General features: G+C 43.5%; 1 protein-coding gene across 13 annotated transcripts in view; it reads right to left on the reverse strand.

Moving 5' to 3' along the window:
* LOC127005904 (calcium-dependent secretion activator-like) overlaps nucleotides 1–17,077 on the reverse strand; it is a 214,093-nt gene that overhangs the window by 196,671 nt on the left and 345 nt on the right. The gene's annotated exons all lie outside the window — the stretch shown is intronic.

Consider the following 17,077-nt stretch of genomic DNA (forward strand, 5'->3'; position numbering starts at 1 on the left):
CCCTTCCCTTCCCTCCTCTTTCATTCCCTATCCGTCCCTGCCATTCCCTTCCTTCTCTTTCCCCTACTTTCCCTTCCATACCCCCCACCCTCTCCCTCCCTCTCTCACGTGCCCCTCGCCGTCAAAAGAGGAGGTGGAGTATGAGATGGGTGGAGGTGGAGGAGTGTGTGAAGCGAGCCAGCCAAGTTAATGCTCCTCCTATCAGCCAGGTACAGACTTGCTGCTTACTCCTTCCTCTCCCTCACTCTCCCTGGCCTTCTCCCTACTGCTCTTGATTTGATTCATTCGTTCATTCATTCCTACGAACGTGCTATCCTGTCTTCCTTACTTCGTTCGTTCATTAACTCATTTTCACTCGTCTTCTCATTCCTTCTGCTCTTCCTTCTTTCCTTTCTTCTCCCTCGTCTCTTCCTTCCTTCCTTCTCCCTCGTCTTTTCCTTTCTTCCTTTCTTTCTTCCTTCAAAATTCCTCGCCTTCTCCTTCCTTCGTTCATTCATTTAATCATTCATTCATTCATTTCTATTTTCCTTCTTTCCTTCCTTCCTTCCTTCATCAATCTAATCATTCATTCACTCATTTCCGTTTTCCTTCTTTCTTTCCTTCCTTTCTTCCTTCCTATCTATGTAAAAATCTTCCTTTCCTTCTCCCCTTCCTTCCTTCCTTCTTTCCTTGCTACTTATCTATGTATCTACACTGTACCTTCCTTCCTTCCTTCCTTCCTATCTATGTATCTACACTGTACTTCCTTCCTTTCTTCCTTTCTTCCTGTCTATCTATGTATCTACCTCCCTTCCTTCCTTCCTTCCTTCCTTCTTTCCTTTCTTCCCTTCTTCCCTCCTACCCACTTACCAACGTACCTCATTTCCTTCCTCCCTCCCTCCTTCCCTTCCTTCCTCCGCCTTTCCTCCATCCCGTGCGCCCTCACCTCCTGATCGTATCTCTCATATTCACTTATTACTTGTGCATTCATAGTCCCCCTCTCCCTCACACACACACACACACACACACACACACACACACACACACACACACACACATACACATACACACACACACACACATTATTTCCTCCTCACTCTCTCCTCTCTCTCTCTCTCTCTCTCTCTCTCTCTCTCTCTCTCTCTCTCCTATATATACACCTCTTCGTTGCTCAATCTGCTTTTCCTCCTTTCAGCTCATCTCTCTCTCTCTCTCTCTCTCTCTCTTTCTCTCTCATGATATTTGCTTAACGAAATGAATTACGTATACATTATAAAACTTTGTAGATAATAATATAAATAATAATAACACACACACACTTAATATCATTGGACAGGGAGAAGAAATAGTAAAAAAGTAGAAACAGAATATACAGGAGATAAAAGTAAACCGAAAAGGAGGAGATATTAAAAAGAAGAAAAGTGGAAGAAGGATCAAAATAATAACTGTAAAAAAGTATTAAATGGTATGAATGAGGAGATAGAAGTAGAACAGTAATAAAAAAAGAAGTTGACGAAATAAATAGAAGAAAGGAAGGAGATTTTATAAGAAAGAAAAAAAAAATGTGAACGAACAAAACAATATCAAAACAAAAAACAACATAGATGATGATGATGATGAATAGATAGAAAATAATTAAAAGAACGAAAGAAACAGAATGAAGTAGAAAGAATAAATAGAAAATAAGCAGATATTATTGAAGAGAAGTGAGAAAAAAAACAATAGCAACAACAATAAAACATAAATGACACTGAATAGATAAGAAAAATACAATAAACACAGAATAAAGTGGATAGAATAAATAGATAAAAAAAGCAGATTTTAGAAAGAAAAGTGAAAAAACAACGACAAAAAACAACAACAAAAACAAAGACACAAATAAAGACATCTTGCCCAAGTCACGAAATCCGGAACCACTGAAGCACACTCGATTGAAGGGGGGGGATTATAGGCAAGGGGGGAGGGGGGGAGGCCGAAGGGGGGGGGGGCAAGGAACACCACTGCCAGAGACGGGAAGGGCGGGCGCGGGGTAAGCTCAAGACCGGAGGAGGAGGAGGAGAAAGGAGGAGGAGGAGGGAAAGAAAGAAAGAAAGAAAGAAAGAAAGAAAGAAAGAAAGGAAGGAAGGAAGGAAGGAAGGGAGGAGGAGGAGGAGGACGAGGAGAAGGAGGAGGAGGAGGACAGATAGATAGATAGATGTACAGATAGATGGACAGAGATGGATACATAGATTGAGGAGGAGGAGGAGGAGGAGGATAGATAGATAAATAGGAGTAAATAGATAGATAGATAGAGAGAGAGAGAAGGGTAGCACACAGCAAACTAACACACACACTCATGCAGGCGTACACACACACACACACACACACACACACACACACACACACACGCACACTTAGGATTACTCTATTCATTATCGCCACAGATCGCCGCGTCCCATTTATCTTGTTTATCTTATGCATATTTATCTTTTCCTGGAAGGGCTCGCTGTGTTAGTCTCGGTTTCCAGGGTCCTATGCAAATCTTGATCTCTTATAACGTTCCCTTACTTATTCCTGTATCTTAATTCTTGTTCATGTCCTTTTCCTCGTTATGTATTTTGGTATCTTCACGGACTCAGCACCATTCTATTATGAGACATGTATAAGAGCAATGGAAATAAGATAACTCAGAGATTGATTGATTTATTATACTAGGCTATTCATGGCGCCGCGACCACAACGCAACTTCGAGAACGTGACCGAACCTCGACATCACGGCTTTTCTGCAGTTTAGGGTTTCTGTATACATGGAAGAAATACATGAATTGATTAAGGATGTATTAACTTACTACCGCTTATCTCAATGGGGTTAGATTATACAGTTGTACTTCAGATGATCTAATTTTAAAGCGACAAATTAATTCGTTTGTCTCAGGTAGTCAGTGGTCAGTAGCGGCACATAAAACGGTTGGCAAATGAAGGAATGGTTATTTTTTTGCTCGTTGGTGATCCGACGAGTGGATGGGAAACTACCGAGCTGGTCCACGATAACTAATGGCCCGTCAAGGTAAAGTTGGTTGTGTCCTGAAGTCTGAGATAAGTTACAATATGACCCGGTCTGATTATAGAACGAAATGGTAGGCCGCACAAGTAGAGCTTCTTCGTGTTCTCAGTGCGGGGTTTATAGAGCGTTTTTTTTTTTTTTTTTTTTACAACAAAGGAGACAGCTCAAGGCCACAAAAAAAGGAAACAATAATGAAAAAAAGCCCGCTACTCGCTACTCCTAAAAAAAAAAAAAAGAATCAAAAGAGGTGGCCGAAAGAGAGGTCAATATCGGGAGGAGAGGTGTCTATAAGAGAGAAAAGGATTGCTATAGAAATTCAGAGATGTTCGCTTAACGTTCCCCCATCTAACGGAGCGATGCATCAAACGGCCGTCCCAGCGCTAGGTCTAAAGAAGTCTGCAGTGACGGCCATCAGCGCCTTGGGTCACCGGCTTTCCATTCACCCGCCCGTCCCAGCGCCGCCCGGCATTCAGGGCACGTCCCCAAACCATCGCTCTGCTCGTCCTCCGCGGGCTTCATTGATCTCGCGGCGCCCTTGTCATTCCGCGCGGCCCATCCTTCATCTTGATCGTTTCCCGGAGGTGTGGAGGGTCTCAGGCGCTTAGTCTTCCCTTGCTGATCGGCGGGGCTTCAATTTAATACAGACAATTATATTTCCTTAATGTCGACGCGCCCCTTGTCATTCCGCGCGCTTCATCACTCATCTTGATCGTTTGCCGGAGGTGTGAAGGGGTTCCGAGCGCTTAGTCTTCCCTCACTGATCGGCAGAGCTTCAGGATAATACAAACAATTATAGATCCTTAATATCGTCGTTCCCCTTGTCATCCCGCGCGCTTTATTACTCATCTTGATCGTTTCCCGGAGGTGTGAAGGGGATAGAATCGCTTCGTCTTAACCGCGCTCATCGGCAGAGCTTCAGGTTAATATAAACAATAATACTTTTTTAATGTTATAGGGCCCTTCTCATTCCGCGCGGCCCATCCTTCATCTTGATCGTTTTCCGGAGGTGTGAAGGGGATAGAATCTCTTAGTCTTCTCTCACTGATCGGCAGAGCTTCAAGTTAATGCCAACGATAATAGGTCCAATGATATCAATAAGCCATTCGGATCAGCTCGTCATTAATCTTGATCGTTTTCCGGTGTTGAAGGATTCCAGGCGCTTAGTCTTTCCTCACTGATCGGCAGAGCTGTCATTCGGATCAGCTCGTCATTAATCTTGATCGTTTTCCGGTGTTGAAGGATTCCAGGCGCTTAGTCTTTCCTCACTGATCGGCAGAGCTTCAAGTTAATGCCAACGATAATAGGTCCACTAATATCAATAATGACGTCCCGCCCCTTGTCATTCCGCGGCTCATCACTCATCTTGATTGTTTTCCGGAGGTGCGAAGGAGTTCTAAATGCTTAGTCTTCCCTGCAGAGCTTCAATTATATACTTCTTTGATATCGTCGGGCCCCTTGTCATTCCGCGCGCTTCATCACTCATCTTGATAGTTTTCTAGAGGTGTGGAGGGTCTCAAGTGCTTAGTCTTCCCTCACTGATCGGCAGAGCTTCAAATTAATACAAACAATTACACTTCTTTAATATCGTCGCGCCCTTGTCATTCCGCGAGGCCCATTACTCATAGATCGTTTTCCTGAGGTGTGAAAGGGTTAGAATCGCTTAGTCTTCCCTCGCTGATCGGCAGAGCTTCAAATTAATACAAACAATTGCACTTCTTTAATATCGACGCGCCCCTTGTTATTCCGTGCGGTTCATTACTCATGTTGATCGTTCGCCGGAGGTGTGAAGGGGATAGAATCGCTTCGTCTTACCACACTGATCGGCAGAGCTTCAGGTTAATACAAACAGTTATACTTCCTTAATGTCGTCGCGCCCTTGTCATTCCGCGAGGCCCATTACTCATCTAGATCGTTTTCCGGAGGTGTGAAGAGGTTAGAATCGCTTAGTCTTCTCTCACTGATCGGCAGAGTTTTAAGTTAATGCCAACAATAAGTCCAATAATATCAATAAAGCCATTTGGATCAGCTCGTCATTAATCTAGATCGTTTTCCGGAGGTGCTGAAGGATTCCAGGCGCTTAGTTTCCCTCTCTGATCGGCACAGCTTCAAGTTAAAGCCAACGATAATAGGTCCACTAATATCAATAATAGCTTCCCGCCCCTTGTCATTCTGCGCGGCTCAACATTCATCCTGATCGTTTCCCGGGGGTGTGAAGGGGTTCCGAGCGTTTAGTAATTCCTCGCGGATCGGCAGAGCTTCAATTTAATACAAACAATTACACTTCTTTAATATCGTCGCCCCCTTGTCATTCCGCGCGCTTCATTACTCATCTTGATCGTTCGCCGGAGGTGTGAAGGGGATAGAATCGCTTCGTCTTACCGCACTGATCGGCAGAGCTTCAGGTTAATACAAACAGTTATACTTCCTTAATGTCGTCGCGCCCTTATCATTCCGCGCGGCCCATCCTTCGTCTTGATCGTTTTCCGGAGGTGTGAAGAGGTTAGAATCGCTTAGTCTTCTCTCACTGATCGGCAGAGTTTTAAGTTAATGCCAACAATAAGTCCAATAATATCAATAAAGCCATTTGGATCAGCTCGTCATTAATCTAGATCGTTTTCCGGAGGTGTTGAAGGATTCCAGGCGCTTAGTTTTCCCTCTCTGATCGGCACAGCTTCAAGTTAAAGCCAACGATAATAGGTCCACTAATATCAATAATAGCTTCCCGCCCCTTGTCATTCCGCGCGGCTCAACATTCATCCTGATCGTTTCCCGGGGGTGTGAAGGGGTTCCGAGCGTTTAGTAATTCCTCGCGGATCAGCAGAGCTTCAATTTAATACAAACAATTACACTTCTTTAATATCGTCGCCCCCTTGTCATTCCGCGCGGTTCATTACTCATCTTGATCGTTCGACGGAGGTGTGAAGGGGATAGAATCGCTTCGTCTTACCGCACTGATCGGCAGAGCTTCAGGTTAATACAAACAGTTATACTTCCTTAATGTCGTCGCGCCCTTGTCATTCCGCGCGGTTCATTACTCAGGTTGATCGTTCGCCGGAGGTGAAGGGATAGAATCGCTTCGTCTTACCGCACTGATCGGCAGAGCTTCAGGTTAATACAAACAGTTATACTTCCAATGTCGTCGCGCCCTTGTCATTCCGCGCGGCCCATCCTTCGTCTTGATCGTTTTCCGGAGGTGTGAAGAGGTTAGAATCGTTTAGTCTTCTCTCACTGATCGGCAGAGCTTCAAGTTAATGTCAACGATAATAAGTCCAATAATATCAATAAAGCCATTCGGATCAGCTCGTCATTAATCTAGATCGTTTTCCGAAGGTGTTGAAGGATTCTAGGCGCTTAGTTTTCCCTCTCTGATCGGCACAGCTTCAAGTTAATGCCAACGATAATAGGTCCACTAATATCAATAATGACGTCCCGCCCTTGTCATTCCGCGGCCCATCACTCCTCTTGATTGTATTCCGGTGGTGCGAAGGAGTTCTAAGTGCTTAATCTTCCCTCACTGATCGGCAGTGCTTCAATTATATACTTCTTTGATATCGTCGCTCCCTTGTCATTCCGCGCGCTTCATCACTCATCTTGATAGTTTTCTAGAGGTGTGGAGGGTCTCAAGCGCTTACTCTTCCCTCACTGATCGGCAGAGCTTCAAATTAATACAAACAATTATACTTCTTCAATATCGTCGCGCCCCTGTCATTCCGAGCGCTTCATTACTCATCTTGATCGTTTGCCTGAGGTGTGAAGGGGATAGAATCGCTTCGTCTTACCGCACTGATCGGCAGTGCTTCAAATTAATACAAACAATTATACTTCTTTAATGTCGTCGCGCCCTTGTCATTCCACGAGGCCCATTATTCATCTAGATCGTTTTCCTGAGGTGTGAGAGGGTTAGAATCGCTTAGTCTTTCCTCGCTGATCGGCAGAGCTTCAAATTAATACAAACAATTACACTTCTTTAATGTCGTCGCGCCCTTGTCATTCCGCGAGGCCCATCACTCATCTATGTAGATCGTTTTCCTGAGATGTGAAAGGATTAGAACCGCTTAGTCTTCCCTCGCTAATCGGCAGAGCTTCAAGTTAACGTAGGAAATAATAATCCCAATGATATCAGTAAGATCATCACGCCCTCGTCATTCCGCACGCCTAATCACTCATCTTAATTGTTTCCCGGAGGTGCGAGGGGATTATAAGCGCTCAGTCTTCCCTCACTGATCGACAGAGCTTTAAGTTAATGCAAACAATATCAAGCACCAACCATTCCTTTGTTTTCGTGATTTTTGCATTTATGATGATTAGCATGATATCACCAAGAAAGTGTTGATTACATCCAAAGTTTGATGTAGGCAGTTTACAGCTTAACGAGGGAGTAAAAGTGTCACGTTCCGTCCTCTCGTCACAGCAGCGTTCCAGAGCAGCTTTAACCAAAGCGGATGAACGAGGATCATCGATACACGAAAAAGGCGGGCGATACATACTCTGTAATACTTGGCTGCTGCGTTCATGCTTCCTTAATCTGTGAACACGCGACCGTTTATATTTTCAGTAACTGTTGTCCTCTAAAATAATCGCAGAATCTCCACTACTTAGGGCACTCATTTACATAATTGCCTTGATGTTAACTGCCCCATTTGGCCGGGAAATAGCAAAGATCGGATTTGTAAATGTTGTATTCTCCGCAACACACCAACTTCACACTCATGCCCAAATCCTTTACCTCTGCACCAAGGCATACTCAACGCACGACGGATTACAGTGCGAGACCTGACATTACAGTGGCATGGTGCAGAGCAGTAATTCGTGTGCCGATACGGACCACGCGAGTGCTGCCAAACCAAATGTGCTGCGACCACCCACACGTGACGACGCGATGGTGCGGGACATGTTGAACACACACACACACACACACACACACACACACACACACACACACACACACACACACACACACACACACAAGAACGGAGTGACACATAACAAGGGTGACGGTGACACACTGGCGGCCACTCAACACAGAGGTGGCGGGGTGACATGTGCTTTGGAGACGGTGCTGCAAGGGCGTGGATGCAGGGGATGCGGAGGACAGGATCTTGGGAGGGAAATGTACACAGACAGCACCAAGGCAAAACGTTAGAATGGACAAACCTAGTGTCATAGCCCTGGCTTGTTCTTATGCTGGGCCGCCTGTAGGGGAGGGAAAGCAAAGTAAACATGAGGGTGACTCCAGGACAGGCGGCGCTTGTCTGGACACGTTGACTCTATTCACTATATTCTAGGAGGGAAAAGAACACATGATAAAGTATGAATAGTTGTCATCTTGAACACGTATTTTCTTCACCTTGAGGCTCAGTGTGGAGCTGTGCCTAGAACATGTTCCGTGGGGGTACTGTGCCGCACTACAGTGTTCCGGCACATATTCCAGTAGGATACAATGCACACACACACACACACACACACACACACACACACACACACACACACACACACACACACACACACATTATGATTGATTGATTGACTTATTTGAATGGTGCACGTCATGTAGCACTTGTACAATAAGGTAAATATGAAAAAATCAATCCAACAAATGAGTCAGAGCCGCTGCGCCACAGCTGGACAGCGGCCGTGCTCGTGCCTGTCCTGGAGTGGGCGTGGTGACGTCGGTGCTTGAAGAAGGACGCTATTCAATGTTTTGTGAAGGTAATTTTCTGAAACCAAAATTTTAAAACCTCCACATGTATGTTCTAAGCCCGGAGCGACTGCAGGAAGAAGGACGGCTATACAGTATTATCTGGAAAGGAAGAAATATTAGGAAAAAACAGAGAGATTTATTGAGTCGCGCGTAGACGTCGTGGGAAGCAGCGCTGACGGATGTGTGTGTGTGTGTGTGTGTGTGTGTGTGTGTGTGTGTGTGTGTGTGTGTTTACCTAGTTGTATTTACCTAATTGTAGTTTTACAGGGCCTGGGCTTACTCTCGTGTGGCCCCGTCTCCGTATCTGTATTTGTCCAATTATTCCTTAAAGTGTGTGTGTGTGTGTGTGTGTGTGTGTGTGTGTGTGTGTGTGTGTGTGTGTGTGTGTGTGTGTGTGTGTGTGTGTGTGTGTGTGTGTGTGTGTGTGTGTGTGTGTGTGTGTTTGAGAAGGAAAATAAATAAATAAATAAATAAGAAAGAAAGAAAGAAAGAAAGAAAGAAAGAAGAAAGAGAGAAAGAATGGAAAGACAAATAAATACACAAGACAAAGAAAAAATAAACATAAAGACGAATAAACATACCAAAGCGAGCACCCTAACACTAACAAAACACAAGTAGGCCCATTCTCCCGGACATCAACTGAACGAGTCTCGGGCCTCCTTCCCTCACTTCGGGGAATGGCCGCGGGGGAAACAACGGCCCGCCACCCTAAGCACGCCTATCGTTTACTGCCTAACCTTCCTTATTACCCTCCTTTTTTAGCCTTAACCCGTCTCCTCTTAGCATACAGAACATCACAGTCTGACACTATATCTATACTATGGGCCGTATTACTAAACATTTCGTCGTCCAAGCACATATATTTGACAAGGCTTTCGTGGGAGTTTTGAGCATTTCCAGGGGTAGTTTAACGACCCTGGTGGTGGTTTAACCCTTCCTTTATGCCGTGAACCTAAAGAAACACTCCTGAGAACCCGATTGATCCCCTCTTTGACCTTCAGAAACAGTTGATGTTAGAAGCGAGTGTCTTGTAATACAGACCTATGGATATGAAAAAAACAACATCCAGACCAATCAAAGAGCCTGACACTATGAATATGAGTACGAAAGATACAAAGGAATGTCAAATAATCAGTTGGCAGAACGAGAAATACTGATCAGAGACGAAACGCGACAAAATAGAGGAATGAACATATCTAGGACGAACAGTTAGTGTAAGTCCAGCCCACGAAAAATAATGCAAAAGGAGAACGGGAATAGAATGGAGCGCTTTCGGTAAACTTGGAAATCTCATGAATTGGAGCTCACCACTCTCCTAGAAGAAAAAGACGTACAACCAATGCGTCTTGTCAGTCCTAACATACTGTTCAGAAACTTGCCGCCTCACAAAATATTCAGAGGAAGATAAGAAACACACAAAGAGGAAAGGAGAGAAAAATGCTGGAGCCAGGAGGCGAGCATCATGGATCAGAGAGCAGACAAAGGTTGAGAACATTCCAGTGACTATCAACATTAAAGAAAAGAGACTTGGTAAGGTTATATCATGCCGACGGACAACCAGAGTAACAAAGTGGCAACCCATAAACTGTCGAAATCTGTGTCGACAGAGGATCAGGCGCAGAGATTAAATTAGAGCAATTGCTGAAGAACACCTGACTAACACCTGACAGACGGAGGTGGAGAATGTTGGGACCGGCCTGTCCTGCAGTGGACTAGTAATGTCTGAGTATCGGGAGGATTTTTTTATAAGTGGAGAAAAAACTAAGTATGATCCTTAATCAAAACATGTCTGAATTATATACATATATATATTTCTATCTATCTATCTATCTATCTATATATCTATATCTATCTATCTATCTATCTATCTATCTATCTATATCTATATCTATCTATCTATCTATCTATCTATATATCTATCTATCTATCTATCTATCTATATATATATATATATATCTCTATATATATATATATATATATATATATATATATATATCTATATATATATATATATATATATACACACATACACACACATATATATAAAGTAAGGGAACAAAACTGAACTGTTACTTGCGCTCGGTGCATGTGTTACCCAGATTTATGGCCCCCCCGCACCCCCCCCCCCAGAAATATGCACACACACACCCACACACACACACACACACACACACACACACACACACACACACCGCATTGCAGTGGAAACCATCCTTGCCAGCAATGTAGCAGGCAGAGCTTCACGCCTCGCTCAGGCCACAAAAAGTTTTTAGCCTGATAAGAGTTGTTACTCTCTCCACTGAGCGAGGGGCCGGGGGTGCTGATGTGTGAGGACCAGCCAGGCTCACGGGTCGCTCGCTGTGAGCTTCAACACTTTCCGGGAGTGTACTGGCTGGCTGTCACGAGTCCAGCACATGATCAGACTGAAGGTGAAGAACAAACACACACACACACACACACACACACACACACACACACACACACACACACACACACACACACACACACGCCAAGAGGCTTTGCTCGGGCACACCGATGGAAAAAGCATGAAAAATTCATATATAGTTTTTCTTTTCATATTCAGTAACATTTGCCGGGACTTTTTCCTTCCAGTTTTCATCTCTCTCTCTGAGAGAGAGAGAGAGAGAGAGAGAGAGAGAGAGAGAGAGAGAGAGAGAGAGAGAGAGAGAGAGAGAGAGAGAGAGAGAGAGAGAGAGAGAGAGAGAGAGAGAGAGAGAGAGAGAGAGAGAGAAACTTAATAACCAGACAGACAGACAGAATGAGACACAGACAAACAAACAAACAAACATTTAATCCACAGGGCAAACACAAAAATACGTGTGTACGCTGCCCAAACCGTAAAACAGAATAATGCTGTGAAGAGGAGAGAGGAGAAGAACGTGAGGGAGAGAAGAGGTAACAAGATGAAAGACAGGAGAGGGAAAAATGCGAAGCAGAAATAGTGTGAGTGCAGGTCTTGGGTGGGGGGAGGAGGGGGAGGAGGTTGCAATATGAAGGTAGGGGGGAGAGGAGGCGGATGGTGGGGAGGGGGACGGAGAGAGCAGGTGAAGAAAAATGAAAGTGACGTTGCAGGAGAGAGATGAAACTAATATACTCGTCATGTTTGTGAATTAATAATGAGCTTGACACTTGGAGGAAGGGAGAGAGAGAGAGAGAGAGAGAGAGAGAGAGAGAGAGAGAGAGAGAGAGAGAGAGAGAGAGAGAGAGAGAGAGAGAGAGAGAGAGAGAGAGAGAGAGAGAGAGAGAGAGAGAGAGAGAGAGAGAGAGAGAGAGAGAGAAAAACAAAGGGAGGGAATTAATATGAAAAAAAAAGAAAGAGCGAATGGAAAAGGTAAGAGAATGAGAAAAAGAAAATCGCGAGCTAAAATGTTGTCAGAGGGTAAAGAATTGCAGGAGTTGTGTTTATTAAGTCTACGGAGGATGTAACCCCATCACCCCGAGAGACAAAGTAAAGTAAAGTTGGGGCAAGCTCTGTAGCTGTGCCTGGCCTCGGTGCCCATTCCCGCCTGAGTGGCCCTTAAGCCTGTGGTGGGTGAAAACCATTGCCCCGGGACACAGGCCAATTATGACGTCTGGGTTACCGCAGTTTCCCTTCCGTGAGTTGCCTCAGGTACACGTTTATCGACCAGCCCGAGGAGGAGGAGGAGGAAGAAGACCTGGGTGGGCTGCACGCCGACTGTACAGGCCGGGGTTCTAATCCAGGCTCGAGGATTTATTTGTATAGCTAGGCGTGCTAACCACTACTACACCACGGAAGTCGCCTGAGAAATCCGAGTCACCATAATTTGCCGTTCTAAAATTTTATCATCTACACATTTATTGACCAACGTATCAAGAAGGAGGACCAACTGGATGAACGGAGCACGCACAACTCGGGCACGGACAGCCTGACTTCAGTGGAACCAAGGCCAGCGGGTTCATACGTTTTATTTTTTATTTTTACGTCTACGCCTATTGCGCCGGTAGGCTTGCTTGAGGGGCCTGGATGGTAGTCGGCGCCAGCCCGTCATGGCGCAGGCAAGTGTTTGTAGTGGCGCCATCTTCTCTTGGCTCATGCTGCAGCCCGGAACTCGTTCTTGATTAACTTGGACGGTTTCCTCAAGAGTTCGGGTTGATGGGTGGTCTTCAGGACAGCATGTGGGTAGTTTTAAGCCACTCGTATCTGAGTGTGCATACCGAAGCGTTCAAAACTGAGAAAAGTGACTTGCATAATTAAGTTTTAAATTTCCAGTGCCTTTCAATCTATATTTAAAACCAACCTCGATATCGACAAATGACAACAAGCAGCAAGGAGCAGCGCCGCCCCCCGCACCAACTGTCTTGCATTAGCGCGGCACGCAGCAGCCACTCTTCCCATTCCGAGCAAGACTGGCTGTGATTAATGTTTCGCTTCCAGCCACGACCTTGCTCCCCGCGGCCACAGATTTCTTCGGAAAAGACAATCCGATAAGTAAAGACGACTTCCGGGAAGCCAGCCATTTACCTCTGTAGATGGGAGCTGACGTGGTGAGTTAGGGCGTGATTCCACCGGGGCAACGCAGGCAACATGTGGCATGCAGCTTGCCTGGCTCTCAATATGTACGTTGAATGCGGCTTTCAACAAGAAGACACATTGCCTGCTTGCTTGATTGCTTGCGACAAGGAAACATCATTGCGTCATGTAGCATGTTTCACACCAATTTTTGTTAAATACCATAAAACCTTTTCCACCGATTCAGCGAAAATTGCGCCGCTTGTCAACACGGTGATCGCTGCTGCTGCGTTGCTGCTGTTGTGCGACGCTCGTAAAATAACCCAAAGAAAGCACCAATGATGGAAAAGAGAACTGTTTATCGGCAGTAACGTCGCAAGCCTTTTAGCAGAGCGATCGTTAGTTTGACACACACAAGGCCGCTCACAAATGTTTCAGCTCTTCCTGTAGGTTGGAAGGTAAAGTTTAGGGCATCCGCTGAGCTGTGCGGTTCGTCAGAGCTCATCTCTGTCTCACTATTACTCGTGCCTTTGGTGGGTATAGGAACTTACTACACCATGGGACGCAGGGCAAAGGTTCGAGTGCTTTTTCCCACTCAAACATTTATACTATAGCAGCGTAAGCACGACCACAGCGGCGATAAAAAAAAAGCGATACGATAAAAGATAATAAAAGAATATATAGCTACAGAAAATACTTCATTATAGTGAGACACACAGAGACAGACAGACACAGAGAGAAGGAAGATAAAAGGAACAAAAGAAACACATCAAAAAAGAGCAAAAAATCAATCATGGACAAGTCAGAAGGAATAGAAAAGAGGATGACAGGGAGGCAGGGAGGGAGAGGGAGGAATTGGGCAAGAGGATTACCATTCAGCCGAGAAGGGTAAGTAAAAGACACATGACCCAGGGGAGGCGAGGAGAAAAGAATCACCACAATAGAGCTGCGAGGGACATTGACGCCGAACTAACGACAGCCACAGAGGGGAGGGAACTGCCACGCCGCGTTCAATAAGCCGATGATGAAGTGTACAGTGTGTTGGGGTATTAATTCTGGCGTGAAACAAAGACCAAGGGGGAGGGAGATGTAGGTTTGCATGACATAATATTATTTACTCGAGTGAAGATATATGAGTATTGACGTTTTTATTTATTTCAAGTTCAAGTTTACAATGGTAGATGTTTTACGCAATTCGTCGTGGAATAAAGACTAATCAATATAGGTTTGCATGCCGTATTATCAACTCGAGTGAAAATATGAGTACAGACATGCTTTTTTATATATATTTCAAGGTTAAGTTTACTAGGGTAGATGTTTTATGCAAATAGGTAGCGGAATAAAGACTGTGGGGAAAAATAATATAGGTTTCCATGCCATACTATCTACTCGGGTGAAAATATACGAGTTTTGAATGTTTTGTTATTGAGGCCAAGTTAATTTTAGGTTTTATATGCTCTAAATAAGTCGTGAATAGTGTTTGTGTATAAATTCACACGAGAAACGCATTTTTGGTGGGGGGAATATGTGTTTGTGTATCATATGAGCTACTCGTGTGAAAGTATAAGTTTTGAATGTTTTGCTTTATTTCAATGTCAAGTTAACTATAGTAGATTTTATACGAACTAAATATGTCGTGGAACAAGGACTTAGGGAAGGGGAGAAATATGTGTTTGCGTACCATATTATCAACCTGTGCGAAAGTTATTGTTTTTTAATGTTATTTTTATTTCAAGGTTAAGTTTAGTAGGTGTTCGCTATAGTTTCTGAAGGTAGCTTGAGGCTCTTGAAAAACCCATAATTATACCTCTATTATACTCTAAAGCCCAATTTTTTAAAGATGTTAGGTCATATTTAGGTTTTTCGGTGACCTATAGTAGCTCTCATATGCGCTCAATTAGTCGATGATGAAATGTATAGTTTGTTAGTGTACTAATTCATGCATGGAAAAAAGGCTTTGGGTGGAAAAATATGTTGTCATTCCATATATATTCATTTAAAGGTAATCATTTTTTTTTTTTTCATTTTTAGGGCTAAGTTAACTATGGCGGACCAAAGTTATTACTCAATCGAACAGGCTATTGGGGCATTTACATATATATTACTTTACATTACCGTACTTTATATTACTTGAAATGAACACACCTTTACATGAATCCCATTTTACGTCAATGCTACTTTCCATGCATAACCCATTACTTCAAACCACAGAGCTACATGGATACTATACTTCTTAGACCGTTAGAAATGTATTACTGGGGGTAGATTTTACATGAGATCGACCTTCACATGAGTATATACGATAATTATTTAGTAACACGAAACAAAACAAAAAGAAGTCTGTATAGCAAATCACATCAGGCCGCCGCGAACACCGGAGCAAAATGACGACGGAGAAGTATGTAAATCTGCCACAAAAAAAAAGATTATACTCGTAAGTTTAGACTTTAGAGGTACAGAAATTAGTTTACGTAAGAAAATTATGTAACTAGGGACGAAATTAGAAGTCCAGGTGCTGTAGAGGTAATGAGCCCAATGGTGAAGTTATTAGTGATGAATAAATAGAGAAAACTGAACAACTATAACCCTGTTTTGAGTTGCATTAGAGTTGAGTTGTATTGAGTTGCAAATTAGGAGTCCAGGTGCTGTAGAGGTAATGAGCCCAATGGTGAAGTTATTAGTGATGAATAAATAGAGAAAACTGAACAACTATGATCCTGTTTTGAGTTGCAGTTGTAGTTCCAAGGTAAAGAAATTAGTCCACGTAAGAAAATTATGTAACTAGGGACGAAATTGGAGGCCCAGCTGCGGTAGACAAAATAAGAGCAATGATGAAGTGATTAACGTAGAATAAAAAAAAAAAAAACTGTACAACTATGACCCTGTTTTGAGTTGCAGTTGCAGTCTAAAGGTAAAGAAATTAGTCCACGTAAGAAAATTATGTAACTGAGGGACGAAATTTGAGGCCCAGCTGCGGTAAACAAAATGAGACCAGTGATGAAGTGATTAACATGAATAAATAAAGAAAAGTGTACGATTATGACCCTGTTTTGAGTTGAAGTTGCAGTTTAAAGGTAAAAAAGTTAGTTTATACAAGAAAATGATGTAACTGTTAGACGAAATTGGAGACCCAGCTGCGGTAGACAAAATGCGACTAATGATGAGGTGGATTAACTTAGAATAAATACAAGGAAAAAGTGTACGAGGGACGAAACTGGAGCTGCAGTTGATGTAGACAAAACGTGACCCCATGATGAACTAATTAACGCTTAATAAACGGAGAAAAACGTACAACTATTAACCCGTTTTGAGTTACTGACAAACTAACAGACTAACAAAAAAGTGGGCCGTTCTGTACGTTCGCCTTTTATGAAGAATCCGTTTTGCGCTACCATTTTTAACATTATATTTGTTTTACAGGAAAGGAGGCAGCTCAAGGGCGCAAAAAATGAGGAAGCAAAAAATAGCCCGCTGTGGAGAAATAAATTAGAAAATCATATGGTGGCGTCCTAGTAAATAATGGACCTGCTCACGAGAAAAGGATTTAAATTAGTAAGAGTGAGAGATTCAGGGTGTCACGGAGAAGGGCGAGACACAGGCTGGCGGGATCACTGCTGCTGTCTCCGCTGGCAAACCGCTCATAAGAAAAAAAATAAAAAAAGGAAATCAATTGCACACTTCTGGAAAATAAGTCTTTGAGAATATGAAAATTAAATGTACGTTTTACTTCCTGACGCATCAAAATAGATAAAAAAATAGACAATGGCGCTGCTCTAGGGTAGGGCCTTTTATAAAGAGACTAGAAATGACTGATCATTGCTTCTTTGAGTTGGGGTGTGTGTGTGTTTGTGTGTTTAGATTT

The sequence above is a fragment of the Eriocheir sinensis genome, chromosome 31 (assembly GCF_024679095.1).
Source record: "Eriocheir sinensis breed Jianghai 21 chromosome 31, ASM2467909v1, whole genome shotgun sequence".
Lineage (NCBI taxonomy): Eukaryota > Metazoa > Arthropoda > Malacostraca > Decapoda > Varunidae > Eriocheir > Eriocheir sinensis.